The sequence below is a fragment of the Palaemon carinicauda genome, chromosome 8 (assembly GCF_036898095.1).
Source record: "Palaemon carinicauda isolate YSFRI2023 chromosome 8, ASM3689809v2, whole genome shotgun sequence".
NCBI lineage: Eukaryota > Metazoa > Arthropoda > Malacostraca > Decapoda > Palaemonidae > Palaemon > Palaemon carinicauda.
The window spans coordinates 764,636-787,490 of NC_090732.1; the positions used below are offsets into that span (position 1 = coordinate 764,636).

The 22,855-nt window shown below is 34.9% G+C and overlaps 1 long non-coding RNA gene across 2 annotated transcripts; it reads right to left on the minus strand.

Moving 5' to 3' along the window:
• Nucleotides 1-2,558: 2,558 nt before the first annotated feature.
• Nucleotides 2,559-16,919, minus strand: LOC137645594 (uncharacterized). Of its 2 annotated transcripts, none has more exons than XR_011045306.1 (4): nt 16,714-16,919; nt 11,755-12,141; nt 11,546-11,672; nt 2,559-4,807 (listed from the first exon to the last, which is right to left on the minus strand). It is a non-coding gene; the product is annotated as an uncharacterized lncRNA (long non-coding RNA). The 2 variants fall into 2 exon arrangements; XR_011045307.1 differs by lacking the exon at nt 16,714-16,919 and adding an exon at nt 15,133-15,243.
• Nucleotides 16,920-22,855: the final 5,936 nt, after the last annotated feature.

Sequence of the window (22,855 nt, forward strand, 5' to 3'; positions counted from 1 at the left end):
GTCACTAGATACAACTAAAGTTTGACCAGTATATTCAAAAGTATAGAATTCTTATTGAAGTATTTCTTGGATATAGTCTCTTATAAGCAACTTGTTTATCATGAAAAAAGCAAGACAAATCACTGATACGACTTGAAAGTAAATTGGCTGAGTTGTCCAACATTTAAAACCCAATTTTTGACCAAGTACCAATATACCTAATTTTTTTACTAGTAGGCTAACTGCTCCTCATTCCACCAGTGGTAGAGTGACCGATCTCTGTATATAGAGAGAACGGGAATAAGCCTAAATGAACAGGTGGTTCTATAGGGTTGAAAGCAAGGTGCATTTCATGGACTCTTTGGCCCTCAGTGGAGAGGACACAGGCATTTGCTGGTGCTAGAGGGGGGAGGGGGGCGCTCAGGGAGAATACTCGGTCACATGAACCTTGACTAAGGAGAATACTCCATGTTCTAAAATTTATTTTTTATAAATTATTTTTCTTATTTTTTTTCATTTTTTTATATTTTGTATTTATGTAGACCTACAAAATACCACGATAATAAAAACCGTAAATTTTATTTTTTCCTTTATTTTCTCCACAGTGTTTTGACAATTTTAACTTTTTTTTTTTTTTTTTTTACAAGTTAGTATATTCTTATATTCTATATTTGTTATATGTACTATACTGATACAGCTACCATCCAACTTGCTATGACAACAACTGTATAAAACACTAAATCTGAACATTATCTATGGGACCACAGTATCCATACAATAAACGCTTACCGATTAATTTCCCAACATTCATATTCGAAAATTTAAGTATTAAATGTCCCTTAAGTTTACCAACTCTAAACTGTATTACAATAAGTACATAGTTGGACATTATTATTTTTAGTAATCCAAGTTCACAAGACCTAAATATCCTTAACGATTTAAGATTGATTTTCTTTAACCATAAAAAGGAAAATTTGATCACCATTATGCTAAGGACAAACTCTTCAAAGACTAAATTAATGATCCAGAAAACTTAATTAGCAACCCAAAAATAATTGAAATTATGCTTTTCAGTATATATTAAGCAAAAAATTATATCTGGTCTATTATACTATTCATTCTTTATTTGACTTGTCAGAATTAACTTTACAAGGATATTTAGGTTTTGACTGATAAACTTAACCAAACACACCTTTAGAATGACAAGACTGCAAATGTGGATTCTTTGTATTTATACTGTTGATTTCTTTAAACTTCAAATATACAGATTGGTGTCCAAATATTACTTTTTAATCTCCTACAGAGCCTGTTTAAGACTGAATATATCATATCTAAGGCCTAATACTTACTAAATATTTTTTTTCTCTTTCTATCGCCAACAATTTTACTTTCAGAAAATATCAATTATCCCATTTCTTATTCTTCAATCAATTCATTCCTAATGTTCCCTTAACCTTTTCCTTGAGATTACATTGCCTAAGGCTTTACCTAGAAGCGTAACCCTTCAGATTACACTTTGGCTCTTAATATTTTCCCTAAAAGTTACACTTTCCAAATCTCCAATATTTCCCTCAAGATTATACTTTCCCTGAGACTTCCCATAAAAGCACTACACTTCAGATCTCACTTTCCTAAGATCATTGCCCTTCTAATTACTTTCACAAAGACTCTCCCTAAAAGCATTTTCCTTAAGATGCTTTCCTAGGAGTCCCATTAAAGCATTTCCCATCAGATTCTCCACAAGACCCCGTAAAAGCATTCCCTATACGATTCCTTTACATGAGACTTATCCCTTAAAATCGCCTTCCTTAAAAACACTTCCCCTAAGGATCCTACATTCAAGAATCTCTTCAGTTATGGCTTCCCAAAAACTTAATTTTCCAGACTGCAATTATTTCTTAGCAATTCCTACAAAAACAGTCCTCGAATATCTTATGCTAAACTATTACATAGAAACTTTAGAATATAACTTAGTAAGGTGCCTTTGGAACCAAGAATCTACTTCCCTATAAAATAACTTAGTTTACAAACTTCCATTTTGATAGCATATTCCCTTTTTTTTTTAAGTTGAAAAACTAAGTAAATAATTAAACCTAATTTGTAAATTCATAAAATTGTTCCTTTCTTAAGACCCTTCATTAAGAAGTCCACCTCCCAAGTACTTTAATGCCATTTCCCAAGTATTTCTTACCAGGACTAAGACTAATTCAAAACTACAAATCAACGTGAAAATATAGCTGACAATCTATGCTAAGCTATCAGTTAAACATGAGGCAAGACGTAACAAAGCAAGGCACTCAGTGTTGACACCAATCAACAAAATATAAACAAGATTGTCATCCACAAAGCAGTTTTTGTCAATCAAACTTTGAAATCAATGTGACCGCTGCTTGTCTAGAACTGTCATATGATTCAAGTAATTTGGTTACTTAAAACAAGGTTTATACGTGAGACTGCATCAGAGAACTTCATTTTATAAATTTAAAAGATTATGACAATTACGTCAGTCATTATACCACATTTAAGCCCTAAAAAGCTTGTAAGAAACTTTAAACAAATGGGTTAATTACTCAAAAAAAATTTGAACATTGGATTTTATTGAATTAAGTTTTAGAGACAATTACAGATGGTACTATAAAACCAATTCGAGAGAGAGAGAGAGAGAGAGAGAGAGAGAGAGAGAGAGAGAGAGAGAGAGAGAGAGAGAGAGAGAGAAATATAGCATCTTTAAGTACTAGTGGCAAATATTTTGCAACCTTTGTTGTCGTCGGATACTCTAACTTTTTTTTTCTTTAAGTGCAATTACGTATTTTACAAAGTAGCATTCAACATAACTTAAGTGTGCATTTGTGTTATTTCTGATTTCATGAAATCATCGTTCAGTATTTTAATATAAGTTATACTAAGTTGGAAGATTTCATTGTGATTTTAGCAATTATTTTACTACACTACCGAAATACGATAAAAAATTTTGAAATACTAACAGGTGTGATAAATGGAGATACAAAATTATTACAAGATTTATCTCTTATGATTACTAACGCAAGCAAAATTTGCTTCTAAAAGCATCTAAAAAAACTATTTATGGAGAATTATTTAAAACAAGATAGTGTGTATCAAAAAGGGTTTGAAGATGAAACTTTAAATATTTCAACAAATGCTAAAATTAGATAAAAAGGAGAAGATGCAAAAGTATAACAGAATAGATGCAATAGTATAGCTGAATAGATGCAATAGTATAGGAGAACAGATGCAATAGTACAGGAGAATAGAAGCAATGGCATAGTAGAATAGATGCAACGGCATAGCTTAATAGATGCCAAAATAGATGCAATGGTATAGCAGAATAGATGAAAAAATGTTAGTAAAAATAATGGCATAGGAGAACAGAGGCAAAAGTATAGCATAATAGATGCAATGTAACAGCAGAAAAGATGAAAAAATAGATTAATAAAATTAAAGGTATAGCAGAATAGATGCAATGGTATAGCAACAAATAGTTAACGTCTAAATGAGACACTGATCACATCAGCAGAGTATTATAAATGTAATGACAGTCAAACGTACAAGCAACTTGTTCTTAAGTAAAAAAAATGGACTAAATAAGGTCTTAAGGAAACTGACAATTGCTTCTACTCTCAGACACAGATCGGGTATTAGCGACTTAGTATTAAAGTGCAATTTCAAAAAATATAGGCTTGCTTATCAAACAGAGCGTCAATTTCCTTACGTAACCATGAAAAATACAAGAGAAATTCTCAAATACCAGTAGCATTTATATAGAATTTATATGTAAATTTGTAAATTTTAGTAAAAACCTTTACACCCCTTTAATAAAACTAATAGTAGTAACTGGCAGTCTATAAGGCTTAATTAAATTAAAAGTACTTAAAACTAATCCTGTTTTCATTTTTGGAAGCGATTTATAGGTATTTGCTTAACATGCCACTTCGAACATTGTTTTGTTATAAGTCTGAATGAATCATTTTGTAAAGGTTTGAATAAATAATTTTGTAGAGGTAGGAATTAATTACTTGGAAGTAGTTTCAATGAACCATTATTTAAAAGTTTAAATGAATAATTTTGAAAGTTCAAATGAGTAAATTTATAAGGGTTTGAATCTATCAACGAAAATGCTGCCCCTAAACTTAACAGCTTAGAGCTTTCAAAACAAGTGGGTTGAGAACCCCAACAGGAAACTATAGAGACTTCTGATAATCTTGTTACTTTTACTATAAAATAACTTCGCCATTTAATGTTACTTGGCCAGAACTTAATCTTGCAGATGTTTATACTTCTCTATAGTAAATTACTTTAATTATAAACGACTGACGTACAGGAGACATGGCCAAAACACCCCTCCGAACCTGATAACCCTGCTTTAATGTTAAGGTTTTCTAGACATAACCAAAATCAAGCTCTTAAGTGTTAATTAACTCAGAGTTTAATGAAAATGACAATTGAAAACTAATACGAAAAAAAGTTAAGAGTAAATTTCACAGGAATTAAAACATGAAGCCTGTAAGATTGCCAGCTCTAAAATGACTACCCAGCGATTTAAATGACTAATTCTGAGAACTTCTCAATGACTATCAAGTTTTAAATTACTCTTGCAATTTCAAAACAAGTTACTGTCAATTCTAATTTTCTGCACGGCAACTCTTCTGGCATCTGTTTCGAAGAAGTTGAGGCTATCTGCCGGTCGTTTTTCAATTGCAACTCCAAAAGGCTCCTTTAAACTTCATCCGGTATGGTCCGTGTGGTTCCTGCAGTGGAATCTTCACATCTTCAAGTTAGGATTTTCTTCGATGGTAGAATTATTTCAACCCTGGGAATAGAATAGAGGATTAATCTAAGAAATTAGAAGATAGTTCAAAAGAAAATATGTACAAATTCATGTTTCCTGAAAACTCATTTTCTCTCTCTCTCTCTCTCTCTCTCTCTCTCTCTCTCTCTCTCTCTCTCTCTCTCTCTCTCTCTCTCTCTCTCTCTCTCGTTTAATTCATTCTCCATTTAATTGTTTATTGGTTTAATATTACTCTAATCAACCCTCTCTTTCTCTCTTTCTCCTCTTCTCTCTTCTCTCTTTCTCTCTCTTTCTCTCTTCTCTCTCTCTCTCTCTCTCTCTCTCTCTCTCTCTCTCTCTCTCTCTCTCTCTCTTTTTATAATTCGTCATTCAACCATTCATTGGTTTACCATTAACCTACTCTCTCTCTCTCTCTCTCTCTCTCTCTCTCTCTCTCTCTCTCTCTCTCTCGTTTAATTCATTCTCCATTTAATTGTTTATTGGTTTAATATTACTCTAACCCACTCTCTCTCTCTCTCTCTCTCTCTCTCTCTCTCTCTCTCTCTCTCTCTCTCTCTCTCTCTCTCTCTCTCTCGAATTCTCGAATTCGAAATAGTCTGTCAATTTCACTAATTTCTTATAATAAAATAAGTAGAATGGCACGTGGCCTGTAAGACTTGATACCACAAAAAAAAAAAAAAAACTCTGACCAATTCCCTTAACATCTCAGGGAAATCATGACTCCTAAATATCAAATGAGGCATCACCTCACCTTTAATTCTCTTTTCCCTAGAGATATTGGTATTCCAGTAACCCACAAACAAAAACTACCACCTAAACCTATTCTACACCGATTTTGTTACAGGAACTAGCATATCCCACCTTACTGCATCAGATAACTCAATCCTAACCCTATATGTAATCATGTATTAATTCAAGACTAATTTAGCCTACACTAATCTATTAACTATGGTCAATTTCTTTTAATGAGGCGCATTTGCACCGACCCGCAGCGGTGCCCTTTTACCTCGGAAAAGTTTCCTGATCGCTGATTGGTTGGAATTATCTTTTTCAACCAATCAGCGATCAGGAAACTTTTCCGAGCTAAAAGGGCACCCCTGCGTGTCGGTGCAAATCTGCCTCGCTAAAAAAAAATGACTTTTTATAGTACAATTCGATCGATAAACTAACTTAGCCTGCATCAATCTAATGATTAGCATACCGTAATTCAACAATCTAGTGACTCCTATCATCCTTGTTTACTAACCTATTTTTAGCTTAAAGATTATCCCGACTTATCTAAAATCATGATTCCTTAATTCAGGTAATTTTGTGTCTGAACATAATGTTGCCATATGGACTTAATCCAGCATTCCTCATCCAAGAGACCTTGACCACCTTCTGTGCGAGGAACTTATAGAGATAATAAACTGCCAACTGAAATGAAGGACCTAACCTCCTAAAGGGAGGAATTGAATTTAAGAAGAAACTAAAGACATTACTTTTCACAAGATCATATGATTTGGAAGATGCTACAATCAAAGAATTGTATAAGTTATAATGAAAATGTTTAGTTAGATTATTAATATGAACCCGCCCGAGAAGTAGTTCACTCGACTTCAGTGGAGGGTTGGATTTAAACCCAAAACAAGTAAACAAGAAAGATACACAAGCAATGGAATGAGAATGTAATTTTTACACAGAAATTACTGAACCTTCCTTAATGATGTTGCTAATGAATATCCCAGGTCTAAACGACTTAAATATTAGTTCAAAAATAAAACTCAATCTCATGAAATTTTACAAAATATCAAAATAAAAAAAGATCAATCCTCAATTCCTCATAAGTAAAATTGGCACATACTTTAACTTTAAAGCTGGATGGTAAAATTGGGAACCAGATTACGTAGCGAACTAAAACCTTTTCAGCAGTATAAATATTTTGACATGATCTTTCCTCTTAAAAAGAATAGTCACTTGATTATAATGTCCAATTCATATATCTACATCCGATTAAGGAAAGTTTACTTCACTTGCGATACATTTTAATAAATTTAAGAAAAAGTATAGTAGTCTTAAAATAATCACAGTATGAAATTATACTCTGAAATACTGTTCGACTAAATTGTTCTACCTTCATTGACCAGAAAATCTGTTCAAACACTAACCAGTATTCTGTATGAATTAATTCAATCTACACGCTAACCCTTTATCTGTCCACAAACTATCCATTTGTCTACAAACTAACCCTTAATTTGCCTACAAAATCTTAACAGAAACCTTATTCCGAAAAAAAAAAACCAGCAAAATTATAGGAACTAATTTATAAAAAAAAAAAAAAAAAAAAAAAAAAAGATGAGCTAGTTAGATTAATATGGCTCGCTTATAATCCTGTATGATATCACACAAGTTAATGAGATATTTTAATGTAAATAGATTAATAGAGCTACAAATATTTTAACTAATTATTTCAATAACGTACCAATAATGTTCAATTATACTCATTTCTGTCAAAAAAAAAAAAAAAAAGATCTGTCGACATGGAACCTTAATCTGTAGAAGTATAACCTTCATTTTTTAGAAATTAACTTTAATCTGTCGAAGTATAACCTTAATCTGTCCACAGAACCTTAATCTGTCTACAAACTATTCCTCAATTTGTCCACAAACTAGTCCTCAATTTGTCCATAAACTATTCCTCAATTTGTCCACAAACTATTCCTCAATTTGTCCACAAACTATTCCTCAATTTGTCCACAAACTATTCCTCAATTTGTCCACAAACTATTCCTCAATTTGTCCACAAACTATTCCTCAATTTGTCCACAAACTATTCCTCAATTTGTCCACAAACTATTCCTCAATTTGTCCACAAACTAAACCTTATTCTGTCAACTGAATTTCTGTCAAACCACCTTATTCTAACGAAAAAAAAGATATACCTTATATCAACAAACTACATACCTTCGAAAACTAATCTTTGTCGACAACTTGAATACTATTTCTGTCAACAAAAATAATGTTTAGAAAATACCCTTATCCCATCAACAAGGTATAAATTCCGTTGACAAACTAAACTGTTGACAAACTAAACCTTATTACATTGACAAATTAACAATTCAGTCAACAAACTACAGTTAATTTAGTCAACATACTATACATTATTCCGTCCGCATATGAACAGCATTCAGTTACCAAAACTAAACCTTAATAGGACTACAAACTATACCCTAATATGTATACAAACACTATTGACAAAAAAAATATTCCATTAACAAACGATACCTTATTCTGAAAAGCTATGACTTACTGTCAACAAACTGACTTCATATAACTGAAAAAAAAAATTGGTCCCTTGATAGGCTAAAGCTTTTTCAGCAGAAAAAAAAAAACTAAACTATTCCACCTTATTCCGATAACCAGCTAAATCTTAGTCGAAAAAAAACCTTACTCTAAGAAGCCAAACCTTATTCTGTCACACCTAATCTATCTACAAATTAAAACCTAATAGTCTATACACAGCCTTACTCTGTTGACAAGCACTTTTCTGTCGACAAGCACTTTACTGAGTCGACAACCTAAATTTAATCCCTTGAACACTAAACCTTCAGTAAAAAAATCCAAGAAAAATACCTTATTCCGTCAACCATCTAAACTTTATTCTTTTGACAAACTAAAGATGTAAAATTAAATCTTATTCCAGCACAAAATTAAACCTTATTCCGTCAATAAACTAGTCCCTAATCTTAAACCCCTAATCTGCCTACAAACTAAAACCTAATTGTCTAAATTTTAGTCCGTTGACAAACCAATCCTTAATTCTGTAGACATACTAAACTTTATCCTGTTAAACTAAACCTTACCCTGTTAAACTAAACCTTACCCTGTTAAACTAAACCTTACCCTGTTAAACCTGTTAAACTAAACCTTACCCTGTTAAACCTGTTAACACTAAACCTTATCCTGTTAACACTAAACCTTATCCTGGTAAAACTAAACCTTATCCTGTTAAAACTAAACCTTATCCTGTTAAAACTAAACCTTACCCTGTTAAACTAAACCTTACCCTGTTAAACTAAACCTTATTACCCTGTCAAAACTAAACCTTATCCTGTTAAACTAAACCTTATCCTGTCAAAACTAAACCTTATCCTGTCAAAACTAAACCTTACCCTTTTAAAATAAACCTTACCCTTTTAAAATAAACCTTACCCTGTTAAACTAAACCCCATCCTGTCAAAACTAAACCTTTCCCTGTTAAACTAAACCTTTCCCTGTTAAACTAAACCTTACCCTGTTAAACTAAACCTCATCCCGTCAAAACTAAACCTCATCCCGTCAAAACTAAACCTTATCCTGTCAAACTAAACCTTATCCTGTTAAACTAAACCTTATCCTGTTAAGCCTTATCCTGTTAAACTAAACCTTATCCTGTCAAAACTAAACCTTATCCTGTCAAAACTAAACCTTACCCTGTTAAACTAAACCTTATCCTGTCAAAACTAAACCTTATCCTGTCAAAACTAAACCTTATCCTGTCAAAACTAAACCTTACCCTGTTAGAATAGACCTCATCCTGTTAAACTAAACCTTACCTTGTTGAACTAAACCTTATCCTGTTAAACTAAACCTTATCCTGTTAAACTAAACCTTATCCTGTTAAACTAAACCTTACCCCGTTAAACTAAACCTTATCCTGTTAAGCCTTATCCTGTTAAACTAAACCTTATCCTGTCAAAACTAAACCTTATCCTGTCAAAACTAAACCTTACCCTGTTAAACTAAACCTTACCCTGTTAAACTAAACCTTATCCTGTCAAAACTAAACCTTATCCTGTCAAAACTAAACCTTATCCTGTCAAAACTAAACCTTACCCTGTTAGAATAGACCTCATCCTGTTAAACTAAACCTTACCTTGTTGAACTAAACCTTATCCTGTTAAACTAAACCTTATCCTGTTAAACTAAACCTTACCCCGTTAAACTAAACCTTATCCCGTTAAACTAAACCTTATCCTGTTAAAATAAACCTTACCCTGTTAAAATAAACCTTACCCTGTTAAACTAAACCTTACCCTGTTAAAATAAACCTTATCCTGTCAAACTAAACCTTATCCTGTCAAACTAAACCTTACCCTGTCAAACTAAACCTTACCCTGTTAAACTAAACCTTATCCTGTTAAACTAAACCTTATCCTGTTAAACTAAACCTTATCCTGTTAAACTAAACCTTATCCTGTTAAACTAAATCTTATCCTGTCAAAACTAAATCTTATCCTGTCAAAACTAAATCTTATCCTGTCAAACTAAACCTTATACTGTCAAAACTAAACCTTATACTGTCAAAACTAAACCTTATCCTGTCAAAACTAAACCTTATCCTGTTAAACTAAACCTTACCCTGTTAAACTAAACCTTACCCTGTTAAACTAAACCTTACCCTGTTAAACTAAACCTCATACCGTCAAAACTAAACCTCATCCCGTCAAAACTAAACCTTACCCTGTTAAACTAAACCTTACCCTGTTAAACTAAACCTTACCCTGTTAAACTAAACCTTACCCTGTTAAACTAAACCTTATCCTGTTAAACTAAACCTTATCCTGTTAAACTAAATCTTATCCTGTTAAACTAAATCTTATCCTGTCAAAACTAAATCTTATCCTGTCAAAACTAAACCTTATCCTGTCAAAACTAAACCTTATCCTGTCAAAACTAAACCTTATCCTGTCAAAACTAAACCTTATCCTGTCAAAACTAAACCTTATCCTGTCAAAACTAAACCTTATACTGTTAAACTAAGCCTTATCCTGTCAAAACTAAACCTTATCCTGTCAAAACTAAACCTTATACTGTTGATAATCAAATCTTATTCTGTCAAACAAAACCTTAATCTGTTAAGCCATACTATAACAATTCAACAACAATTCAACGTTAATCCATCAATAATCCAAACTTTAATCCAAGAATAGTTCAAACTTTAATTCAAAGATAATCCAAACGTTAATTCAAAAATTCGAATCCTTAATCCATCAAAAATTCAATCCAATCCACCAATAATTCAAACAGCCACCAATAATTCAAACAGCCATCAATAATTCAAACAGCCATCAATAATTCAAGCAGCTATCAGAAATTCAAAGCCATCAATAATTCAAACAGCCATCGATAATTTATTCTCTAAACAATCAGCAATCCAAACAGTAATCCAATAATCCACACTAACCCAACAAGCAAGCCTTAATCCATCATCCATCAGCGAACCAAACCTTAACCCGTCTAAAGAACAATCAATGTCGCCTCCTCCCCTCCCCCCCCCCCCCCCAAAAAAAAAGAAAAAATTCAGCTGCTTACTCCTCCAACCACTATAGATTCAATCAAGACATTTTCTACCTTGAGTATCCTTCAATTTTTAATAACTAGTAAACTTTCATCATTCATTGACAACCATGCCAATAATCTTGTATAAAATGAATAAGCACCTCTATCTTAATTTCTCTTTCTTTCGGTCAATTTCTTGTCCATGGCTTTGGACAATTAAGAATATTCCAAGATCTTTTGAAGGGGTTAAAAGTACTTGAAATAACCTAAGGAATATTCTAAATATTTTGAAGTTTGAAAAATTCTTTAAATAACCAAGGATGACGGTATCTAATACATTTTATATTCAACAAGTTTTACAAATAGGTTTAAACAAAAATTAACCTTGTCATTTACGTTTGAAATTTGATTTGAAACCGATATAAAGATGATAATTACTAAAACTACAGAGCATACAACCTTTTAACACCAGCAGGTTAACTCCATTTCACAGCCAGCCCGTTTCCGCCATTTCACGGCCAGCCCGTTTCCGCCACCTCACGGCCAGCCCGTTTCCGCCACCTCACGGCCAGCCCGTTTCCGCCACCTCACGGCCAGCCCGTTTCCTCACGGCCAGCCCGTTTCCTCACGGCCAGCCCGTTTCCTCACGGCCAGCCCGTTTCCGCCACCTCACGGCCAGCCCGTTTCCGCCACCTCACGGCCAGCCCGTTTCCTCACGGCCAGCCCGTTTCCTCACGGCCAGCCCGTTTCCTCACGGCCAGCCCGTTTCCGCCACCTCACGGCCAGCCCGTTTCCGCCACCTCACGGCCAGCCCGTTTCCTCACGGCCAGCCCGTTTCCTCACGGCCAGCCCGTTTCCTCACGGCCAGCCCGTTTCCTCACGGCCAGCCCGTTTCCTCACGGCCAGCCCGTTTCCTCACGGCCAGCCCGTTTCCTCACGGCCAGCCCGTTTCCTCACGGCCAGCCCGTTTCCTCACGGCCAGCCCGTTTCCTCCATTTCAAAACCAACAGGTTTCTTTAAAATCTCCATAGACGATAGCCAAGTAAGGCTACAGACTGTAAAAGAAAATTAACATTCAATTTTACAAATCTGAATTAAACATTGAAATTAATGTTCAATTAACTAACATACCAATGCCAATCTAAAAGCAAAATTTATTCAGCAACACCCTCCGCCTTTTTCCTTTTAAGTTTAGTAAGGATCTTACATTGATACATGGAAACTTTTTCAATACAATTTCAAAGTTCTATCTATGCCTCTCCACACGAGTGTTTCTTAATAGCCCTAGTCCTTAGTTCATAAGATCTAACTTTAAAACAAATACAGCCTTTGTAATCCTTTAAGCGTTTCAAATGTTACTACAGCCACTGCTCAAACAACTCTACCCACCTTCTGGTTTAACACCTTGAAAAGTTTAAAGGTCACTCATCATTGTCAGAGGCAAGTGACAGGATTATGATCAGCCCACAAGCCCTCTCTCCAAGCTAAGATCAGGGAGGCTCAGGCAATGGCTGTTGATGACTCGGCAGGTCGACAAAAGTTCCCCCAACCGCCATCCCTAGCTCACAAGGATGGCGAGGTTCCACACTACTAGAAACTATCGAGCTTGAGAGAATTTCTTATCCTCATCAAACAGATTGGCAGGCAGGTTTAACTACGATACACTCCATTCTACTTCTAATCAACATTGATACAGACTGAGGACCTATCGAAATGGCCAGAGGTCAGAAGCGTTAATGTATCCCATTAGTGCCCTGAGCTGATGACCCCTTGCAAGACTAAAATAAGGATTATATCAACCTCCAATTCTTTCATTGGGAGATCAAGCTTAAGATTTGCTATTTCAAATTTCCTTATTTCTTCTGTAGCTTATCTTAACTGTCGTTACCACTGCTATTGATATGAAAAGTTTTTCAATTTTGTTTATGCTGTGAACACTGCAAGCAATCTACTGTCAACGAAACGGAGCAGAGAAGAACTAATGCCCTATACATGTTGGTGATTATTCAGAACTTATGGTTCAACTTCCAAATTAATTGCTCTCTTGCAATTTAGTTGAGCTATACATCTTTCAGGGAATTTAGCAAGTAAAGTCTACACCCCAAAGGTAAGATTAATGCAGTCATATCTGTGTAAGCAATAAGCCTGTTTTCAAAACCAACCCACTTGATTTATGGTTAAGAAAGGTACCTTAACGAATACTCACATTCCTGTGGCCACCTGTACCTATCAAACACTTATGCAATCTAATAGTTAAAAGTTGAATAAGAAATTTGGCACCAGCTCCCGTCCATTCAAGTTGGTAAATGTGGGCCTTACGGTTAACAGGATCAACGAGCACTAAAATAAAATGCAATTATCTGGTCACTAACAAGCAATCTGAATCAGATGGTTTCTGTATAAGATTGTAGTAATTAGAGCATCAAAAGCTACTAAGACTTTTTAAAACAAACTACAAATATCTTTCAATACAAGGTTCTCAATATGTTTTTTCAATATAATTCAAATCACATATGGCAATGATATCTAAAGGGGCACTAGGTAGAATGCAGAGCTCCGACGCTGCAGCTTATTCCTTACACCTTTTGCTCGACCTTGATCTTTGACCTTATCATATATCAATTGGCGTGGATTTCCATACACTCAAAAGGTGAACAAAGTTTGAAGTCTTAGACAACGATGTCGAACCGTATGGCTTATTATGTGAATTGGAAAATTTGCTTGACCGTGACCTTAACCTTTTACTTTTACCTTCAAAAATTTATTAATTTTCAGCTTCTTATACAAGTTAATCCCTGCAAGTTCATTACTCTACGGATAAAATCGTGGCCAAAAAGCTGTTACACACAAACGGGGTAAACCATAGCCTCCCTTCAACTTAGTTGGCGGAGGTAACAACTGGGAGGTAGGCTAAATAACAGGATCACAGTGACCACAGGCACTTTCAAGTAACGGTAAACATTACAGATTCTTCAATGTGGGCAAAGATCTAGATTACGACTTACTAGCAAAGAAAAACATAGCGAAGAGGCAAAAAATGTCACGGGCCAATACGTCTATAAGAAAAATGCTTACTGTGGTTTCCTACAATTTTTCGAGGTAATGCTCATCATGAGGAGAGAGTATGTAAACTTCCAATCCTCACAAACAAGAGAATTTGCTCATTCCACTATTACTCGGCAGAGAGACCCAAGACCAAACTTTACTCCTTACGTGGGAATATTCTCTCGTGTGTCCAAAAGTTGTTACACAAACTTTAAAGAATAAATATTCTAGGATAGCCACACCAACAATGACAACATTAGCATCTAGAAATCCAGATAAATTTATTTTTAGGCCACACGTACTGAGGCTACCGTAATTAACAAACAATTAAATATCCTTAATTGTGCAATTATCAGTATTTTCAAATGTTAATTTCATTCAATACTGAAGACAATTCTAGATCAGATGTGAAATTTCATTCGCTAATCATTTTCACCTTTTGGTAAGAGTCGTCTCTGATGTCGAGATTAGCCGTGCAAAATTAACACACTCAGCAAACTCAAGAAAAATCGAGGATAATGAATTAAAGATGGGGCAATTTGGATGAATAATGTACGACACCAGAGAATATCCACTACCGGAAGTAAGAAGTTCAAGTCACGAATAATCCAACAGGCTTTACTTCTACCACTTCAATGATTTGAAGTGTAAACGCAGTAATTATTGACGGGATATTTCTCAAGGAAGCGTTGCAAGTCTAACCTACACTAAAACACTGCACATTGTACAGCCTCCTCCTGGAAAATTAAGAATATACCCCTCCTCCAGTTAAAACTCAACAACCCTTTAGGATAGACCGGAAAGCATCCTTTTCACTAATTTGTTAAAGGTTGTTATATTTGGGCGTCAAGGACAAGACTAATCTCATTCTAAAAAGTTAAAACGGAAAATTTACAGTTTCATACATTACAGGAGTATTTCACTAACCATATAATTACTATACAATTTTATTCTTTGATATACTGTAGGCTACGAGCTACCATTTATAGAAAATTACTCACAGTAATCCAATTAATTTCTTTAAAGCAACTTATCGCAGGAACGCTGTTAAATGATTTGATGACTTCCCTTAATAATGGAACCCAAACAATTTTAGAGTAAGAGGGGCGGGTTGTAAGGGAGCCCTCACATTCCCCCTAAAGCTAGACCCTGCTAGGACATGACAACTGAGGCCAAGTGTACGTTACGGATAGCCGTTGTGGATAAAGGTTATTGCAGTAAAGCCATGTATGTTACTTTAAAGACTGCTTTCTTGGTCCTATCGCGTAGGGGAACCCTACTCTATACAGGAGCAACAAAATCAGTTTAACGTATACGTTCGTATGTATTTTGCATAATCACGCTGCATATCGTGTTTTATGTTAAATAAACAAATACTTGAGAGAACTGCATTTTTTTTACTACAAAGTTTCTCAAAGTGACATACCCCATATTGGGGATATGCAAAGAAAGCAAAACAGATTTTCCGTAAAGAAATTACGCTAAACACTAGTAACTTCTGGAAATATTGTATTTACCATTTTGTGAATCTACATTTTATCAAATCTTAAAACAGTGTACCTACCGTAAAGTTATGCCCTTTCATAAGCAATAGATATACAATCTTCTGTCCTCATTACTTTTATAGAATGATTGGATATGAACAGAAATACACAGCAAGGGGGAAAATGGGCAATCATTGAAAAAACAGATGTTAACATTTGAATTGCAGGAGCATTTTTGAGTCCGACCATATCACCGCAATCTAATCGTGCCAAGCTTAAAGCTTTAATGTAGTTGCCAGTGTCGTTCACATTCCGATAAACCAATTAAGGCTAAAATTTATCAAAACTTCGTACTTCGCTTTACTACAGACACCGCTGAACGATCTAACATTTGATTTACTTGTTTACTTGTGAGAAGTCTCCAAGGCCCCCCTCCGCTGTTGACGCAGAGCTCCGCAGGGCCTCCCTCGTACACGTTGAGTTAACATCTATAATCTTGTTTAATGCACTTGTCATTCAAATCGTAGCATTCAGTGAATACGTGGGTTTTCAACTTTTTAAAAATCTGCAAATTTTCACTGTTCTTGATATTTTCAGGCAGCTTATTGTACAGCCTTGGTGCACACGTTGCAAAAGCTCTAAAACCAATATCTGAATTGCATCTTGGTTCAATCAATCTATGACGATCTACACTATGTCTCTAGATCATAGAAGTGTCAAGGTGAAAGGCACTCAGTAAATTGCTCATGTATTTTGGTCTTTCAAAATGTAGAGCTTAAGTCATAAGACATATCTTATAAATAATTCTTGCCTTAATTGGCAGCCAATGTAAATCAATCAGCGCTGGTGTTCTTTCTCGGCGAGGTAAACCTTTGATCAATCTGGCAGCTCTGTTCATGACATTTTGTAGCTTTTTCAACAAATAGTTTGGTAGTCTATAATAAAGTGAAGTTTTCCCCTGTATTTAATATGAACCGATTTCTTTTCTTAGAAGAAACCAAACCATTCAAGTGCTTTAAAAAAACAAATTGAGTTACGATTCACGTAACTATTCACTCAAACATTTCTTGGAGAGAAAAAAAAAAAAAGAAATCTTACCGTTGCAGTAACCGTCAAAACAGCCGATGGAAATGCACTCCCACTGAGATCACAGACCAAACTGATGAAGGGAATATCGATGTAAAACTTCAAGTTCTGTCCGGTGGTTAACAGCCAATCAGAAACTCCACATTCTTTTAGTTTTAACAAAGACGAAAATGGCGGCTCCTAATTGGCTGGCCAAAAGCACAGGTACCTCATTCGGAGTAATTATCCTACCAGTAGTTTTTACCACGGAACAAGTTACAAGGAAGAAACGAATTTAGATAGTTTTAATTGATATTCCTGAATTAATTCAGTTATATGGAAAACTAAATACATTATATGACTAGATTATCGTAAGAGAGAGAGAGAGAGAGAGAGAGAGAGAGAGAGAGAGAGGGAGAGAGAGAATAATTTTATTAATCAATAACAGAATCAAATAATCCTTCCCTAACTTAGTTGGAATATTTATCTAATGTAAAAAAAAGTCTCAAATAAAAAAAATGGTGATACTTCTAAAAAGAAAAAAAAGGACGATTCAATATAAAGTTTTTTCAGCAAATTTGACATCAAGACCTTAATTGAAACTGCCTACAGATCCCGCTTCGATCCGTATTTTCATTTAAATAGGACTATTTTGGAGAGAGAGAGAGAGAGAGAGAGAGAGAGAGAGAGAGAGAGAGAGTATTGCGTGGAGAGAAATTTCTAAGAACTCGTGAGAGAGAGAGAGAGAGAGAGAGAGAGAGAGAGAATGTAGCTGGTGTGAAAGACTGCACTGCAAAACTGAATCTTTACTCAAGAAAGAAAAAGGTACTGACATCCAAATACAAGATGAGAGAGAGAGAGAGAGAGAGAGAGAGAGAGAGAGAGAGGCCTATACTTTTGTTGGAATGGTGTGCCACAGCTGTTATTCATAAGGAATTATTGATAAAAAGGCCTCCATGTCCATGAGTCAGAAAATAAAAATATGTAATTATACTTTTAAAATTACCACTAACGCATCAACGGGTGTGTGTGTGGGGGGGGGGGGTTGAATCTTCACTAACTAGGCCTTCCTGGCCCCCCAACATGTTTAGCTAAACCCCTGGATATTGGTCACGTATGCCCTACGTGCCCATTCTCACGAAAATTTCATCAAAAACATTATGATTTCATAGCTTACTTTCGTTCACATTCACATAAACGACAAGTTAGGTACGATGCAGAGAAATTACATTACCGGCATTAATGTGAACATACTTACAAAGTTACATACTATATATTATGAGAAGAAAATGTCTTAGACGATGGATATAAAACAATACAATTACTGAAAGCACCAGCTACTCCACTGTTTATGACAGCCATACTAACTTCAATTACCGATCGAAAGTTAAACAAAACGTCTTTATACAAAAAATGCAAATGTTATAAAAAATGAAATTTACGAATTGCTTGAATCTCACGTGAAAAGTTCATAAAAGTTTCTAAAGAGAGAAAACATAGCCTCAATGCAATGGTTATCCAATTTATTATGAACATAGGTTTTAGCTCATTATATCACGATAGAACAAAAAATGGAACTTGTAGAAGAAATGATTGGATTTGGTATTCCAGGTTCAACGTTGTAAGAACCATGCCATGTCTCACCTAAGTCAATTTAACGTAAGACTAAATGCAAATTACAAATACTTTTCAAGTTGACGTACTCTCTCTCTCTCTCTCTCTCTCTCTCTCTCTCTCTCTCTCGTTCAATTAGTTCATTATGCATGGTGCATAAGATTTTTCCTAATTCTGACCTTCCTTTACGCAAAATTCAGATCTTCCCAGACAGTAGGCTACCATCCTGCTCTTAGTACTGTACTAGGTATGCAGTTAATTCTTAAAGTCATGCCATTTCCATCGTGAGGCTCAATGCTACACAGTATCCTAGAAGTTTTATTCCCGATATGACCTAATTGTCGAATGATCTTTTGACATACGAAAATGACATTGGAAATCAACTTTGAATAACTCAAAACTTCTGTCAATTCGAAAACTTATCACTGAAAAGAACAATCAATTCAAGATCATACTTTTAAACCTGTCGAAATAGACGTAGGTCACCCGTTGACATAACGAGAGATCAAATGAGGTTCTGCCAAGACATTTATTTACCTGTGTGGTTATGCTGATGATTTTAAATATCTTAGCTAGTCTTTAAAACAGAGGAAAATTAGCTTATTTTGGTTATTCTTACTTACCTGGTGTGTATCTTTTTACACCATTAAACTTCTAGTGTGACACTAGTTTAGGTCATATGTAGGACTAAATACCTTTTCTTATTAGTTCTTTTCCACATGTGATAGATTATTGGATCTTTGTTATTTTGACAAAGAAAAGTCTGCCAATTATTTAATTTTTTCTCCCCCCCACCTCTCTCTCTCTCTCTCTCTCTCTCTCTCTCTCTCTCTCTCTCTCTCTGTTTGAAACAACAATAAGACCTAATTTTGAAAAAATCACGAAGAATATACAAGTTATGCTTTATTTAACTTTAACTATTTGTGATAATGTATTGAATTATTGAAGTATATCTAAATACACCATGAATTAAAAGAGTATGCGTACACTACTCACAGTAAAGGATATATTTATAAGATGTTCGCCCACCTCATTATAGTAGTGAGTGCATGTGTTTATAGCCTCCAGTAGTTCATTGGTCATTTCAGTCTAGGACATCTTGAAGATGCATTTTCTGTAGTTGTCAGCATCAGGTTTGCAGATTTGGCGGTGGCTGGACCTTCTGGGGTGCAGCTTCCAAGGAAGGCTCCAAGAGCGTCTATTCTTTACAGGTCTAATGTTTTGGCTATATTATAACCTGCAAGGCAGCAGGTGGCTTTCATAGTTCCATTGTTCTTTTGGAGGTTGTTGATATTGGTTTGCAAGATGTTTTGAATAAAATATTCATATTTTTCTAATGATCCACACTCAGGAGTGTATTTATCATCTTATACCTAAAGATGCTACACCAAAATGGCAGTTTCAGTATCATCAGAATCTAGACCAATTCAGTGACTTACATCAACTGGTTTAAAATACTCAAAATTATCTTCAGACATTTTTTCATGAGCCATCGACTCCCCAATATAGGTTTATCTATACAAGTTAAAGTATATTTTTTTATCTCAATGTATGTTGAGCATCATCTAGGTGCATCTGCAGTGACATCAGTGACTTTGGAAGTTAAACTAGATAACTCTACAGTATTTTCTGACCACTTATTCCCTCCGTATTCAATCTCCCTGAATTGTTTCTTTAGCTGAACTGAGTATTATAAATCTACATAATTCCATCTTAAATAAGTACTAAATTTCTTTAATGGTTATGGTTATATGGAAACCCTGCTTGTTTGCCAAAAGAAATCAACTTGATTACAAATAATGCAAAATTTTCTCTTCTCGTCTAAATTATTCAGTGTAAATACACACTAACACATATCTATTTAGCTATATATATATATATATATATATATATATATATATATATATATATATATATATATATATATAGATGCATGTGCATATATTATATACATATTACCCATATCTCTCTCTCTCTACACACACACACACACACACACACACACACACACACACACACTTCTTCCCCAATATTATCCCTATATTAAGAGGACTGTTGGCTGATGCATTTTCTTCAGTACTTTCTATCAATGGCATCTTCTTCCACCAATCCTCGTCTCTCCAGACCATCCTTCACCTTACCCCGACATCTAATTCTCTACCTCCCACTCCATCTTCCCAGCGCACACTAACAGGTTCAGTCTAAGCTCTCTCCCCCATCAATCCTCAACGCTTGCTCATGCCATTTCAATCGTAACACTCTTATCACCTCTGCAATCTTTACTAACCTATCATTCTTTTTATATCATCATTTTCCATTCTTTCAATTAATAATATTTCCATAACCCACCTCAGCATTTTCATCTATGTTCTCTAAAGCTTTGCTTCTTCTTTACATCTTAGAACCCATATTTCTGTTCCACACAACACAATAACACTGGTCTTATCACTGTGTTATAGATCTTTACTTAGCTTCATTGGCATTTTCTTATTGCATACTACTCCCAGCACCTCCGGTCACTTCCACCAGGCTGCTTTTATCCTATTCTCAACTTCAGCCTCACATTCTCCCTCTTGACTTATAGCAGATCCCAAGTATCTAAGTTGTTCCGCCTGTTTTATAACCGAGCTTCTATTATTATATATGGATATCCTGTACACCTACCTTCCTTACTGCTTACTATACCCTCAATCTTATACACATTCATCCTCAAGCCATTCCTCTCCAAAGTCTCCTGCTACACTCTACAACCGTTCTCTGTAAGTCTTTCTCATTTTCAATGGTAATCACCAAATCATCTGCATACAGCAACTCCCACTACTCTTCATATTTGAGGCCTTCACTTAATATTAATACATTCATAACCACCACAAATAAAAATGGGCTTAACACTGATCCCCAGTGTATTCCAACAGTAAGTACAAAGGTTTCTGTTTCTTAACTGCTGAGATTAATTTTGTCCTTTTTTTTTTTTTTTTTTTTTACATCTCAACCATACTAACCAACCTCTGGGCATTTCCTCTCCCTCAAGCACCATAACATTATTTCACTTGCAACTCTATCACAAGCCTTCTCTGGGTTTACTAAAGCACATTAGAGCTTCTGGTTTCCCTCTAGTCTCTTTTCCTGTAGCTGCCTTACTATAAAATGGGCATCCACAGTCCCTCTCCCCATCATGAATCCATACTGCTGTTTCCCAATCTTTACAATCTCTCATCTAGTACCCTCTCAAAAACTTTCGAACCATGCTGTTAGTTAAATTCCCCTGCAGTTACCACATTCCCTGACATCACCTTTCTTCTTGAATATAGATACCATTAGACTTTCCTCCCAGTCTTTAGGCATTATTTCCTGTTCCCATATTGTCTTCATAAATCCAGCATCCATTCTTCCCCCTCTGTCGATAGTATCTTGACCATTTCAATTCGAAACTCTGATGGACCTGGTGTTTTACCATTTTTTATTTTACCCAATACCCCTTTCACATCTGTATATCTCCATCACTGGGCCCTCCCCCCTCTGTGATTCTTTCAACTCATCTCTCTCATTTTCAGAGTTCAATAGTTGTTCATAATATTCCCTCCATCTTCTCATTATGTCTTCATCCCTATTAGATATATTTCCATCTCTATCCTTGACGACTTCCATTTAACCCAAATCTTCCAATAGCTATGCTTACTTTCTTCCTACAATCTCTTTACTCTTCTCTGTACTGTTTCTCTGCAACCTGTGCATTATATAAGTATATCTATATATGTATAAATATATAGATAATCTACACATGTGGCCTATATATATATATATATATATATATATATATATATATATATATATATATATATATATATATATATATATATATATATATATATATAACTAAGCATACCTGCCTCATATAGGTCTCATCATAAAACAAATACACATCTCATGGTAGTTCTACATCAAACGACGAACAATGTAACTCTGTAAGTTTTCAAATTAGACAGTGGTTATTCAATTAAGTAAATAAATTACAAGAGTTTTGTATCTTCATGTAGCAATGTTCTTAGCACAGGAGTTAATAAGATTTATTTTATATGAAATTGACATATATTCATGAAGGGTTAGTGAAAACAGAAAGCTTACAATATTGCCATAATTGAATCAAACAGTTATTGCAATTATTTACTTCATTATTTTTCCTGACTCGATGTCTTTTACATATCATTGGATACTTAAATGTCAATGCAAAATATGGTGTTAGAGAGAGAGAGAGAGAGAGAGAGAGAGAGAGAGAGAGAGAGAGAGAGAGAGAGAGAGAGAGAGAGAGAGAGAGAGAGTTCAAATTTAGCAGATAATAGATTCAACAGGAACTAATTTCAAGAAATGGTTTTAAGAAGATACAGTATACATATACAGCCTACACACACCATCAACTACACTCGATATTATTAGAGAGAGAGAGAGAGAGAGAGAGAGAGAGAGAGAGAGAGAGAGAGAGAGAGAGAGAGAGAGAGAGAGAGAGAGAGGTTAGACTATAGATAATTAGTTTTGTATCTTGCTTCTTTCTTTTTTTGCCAAA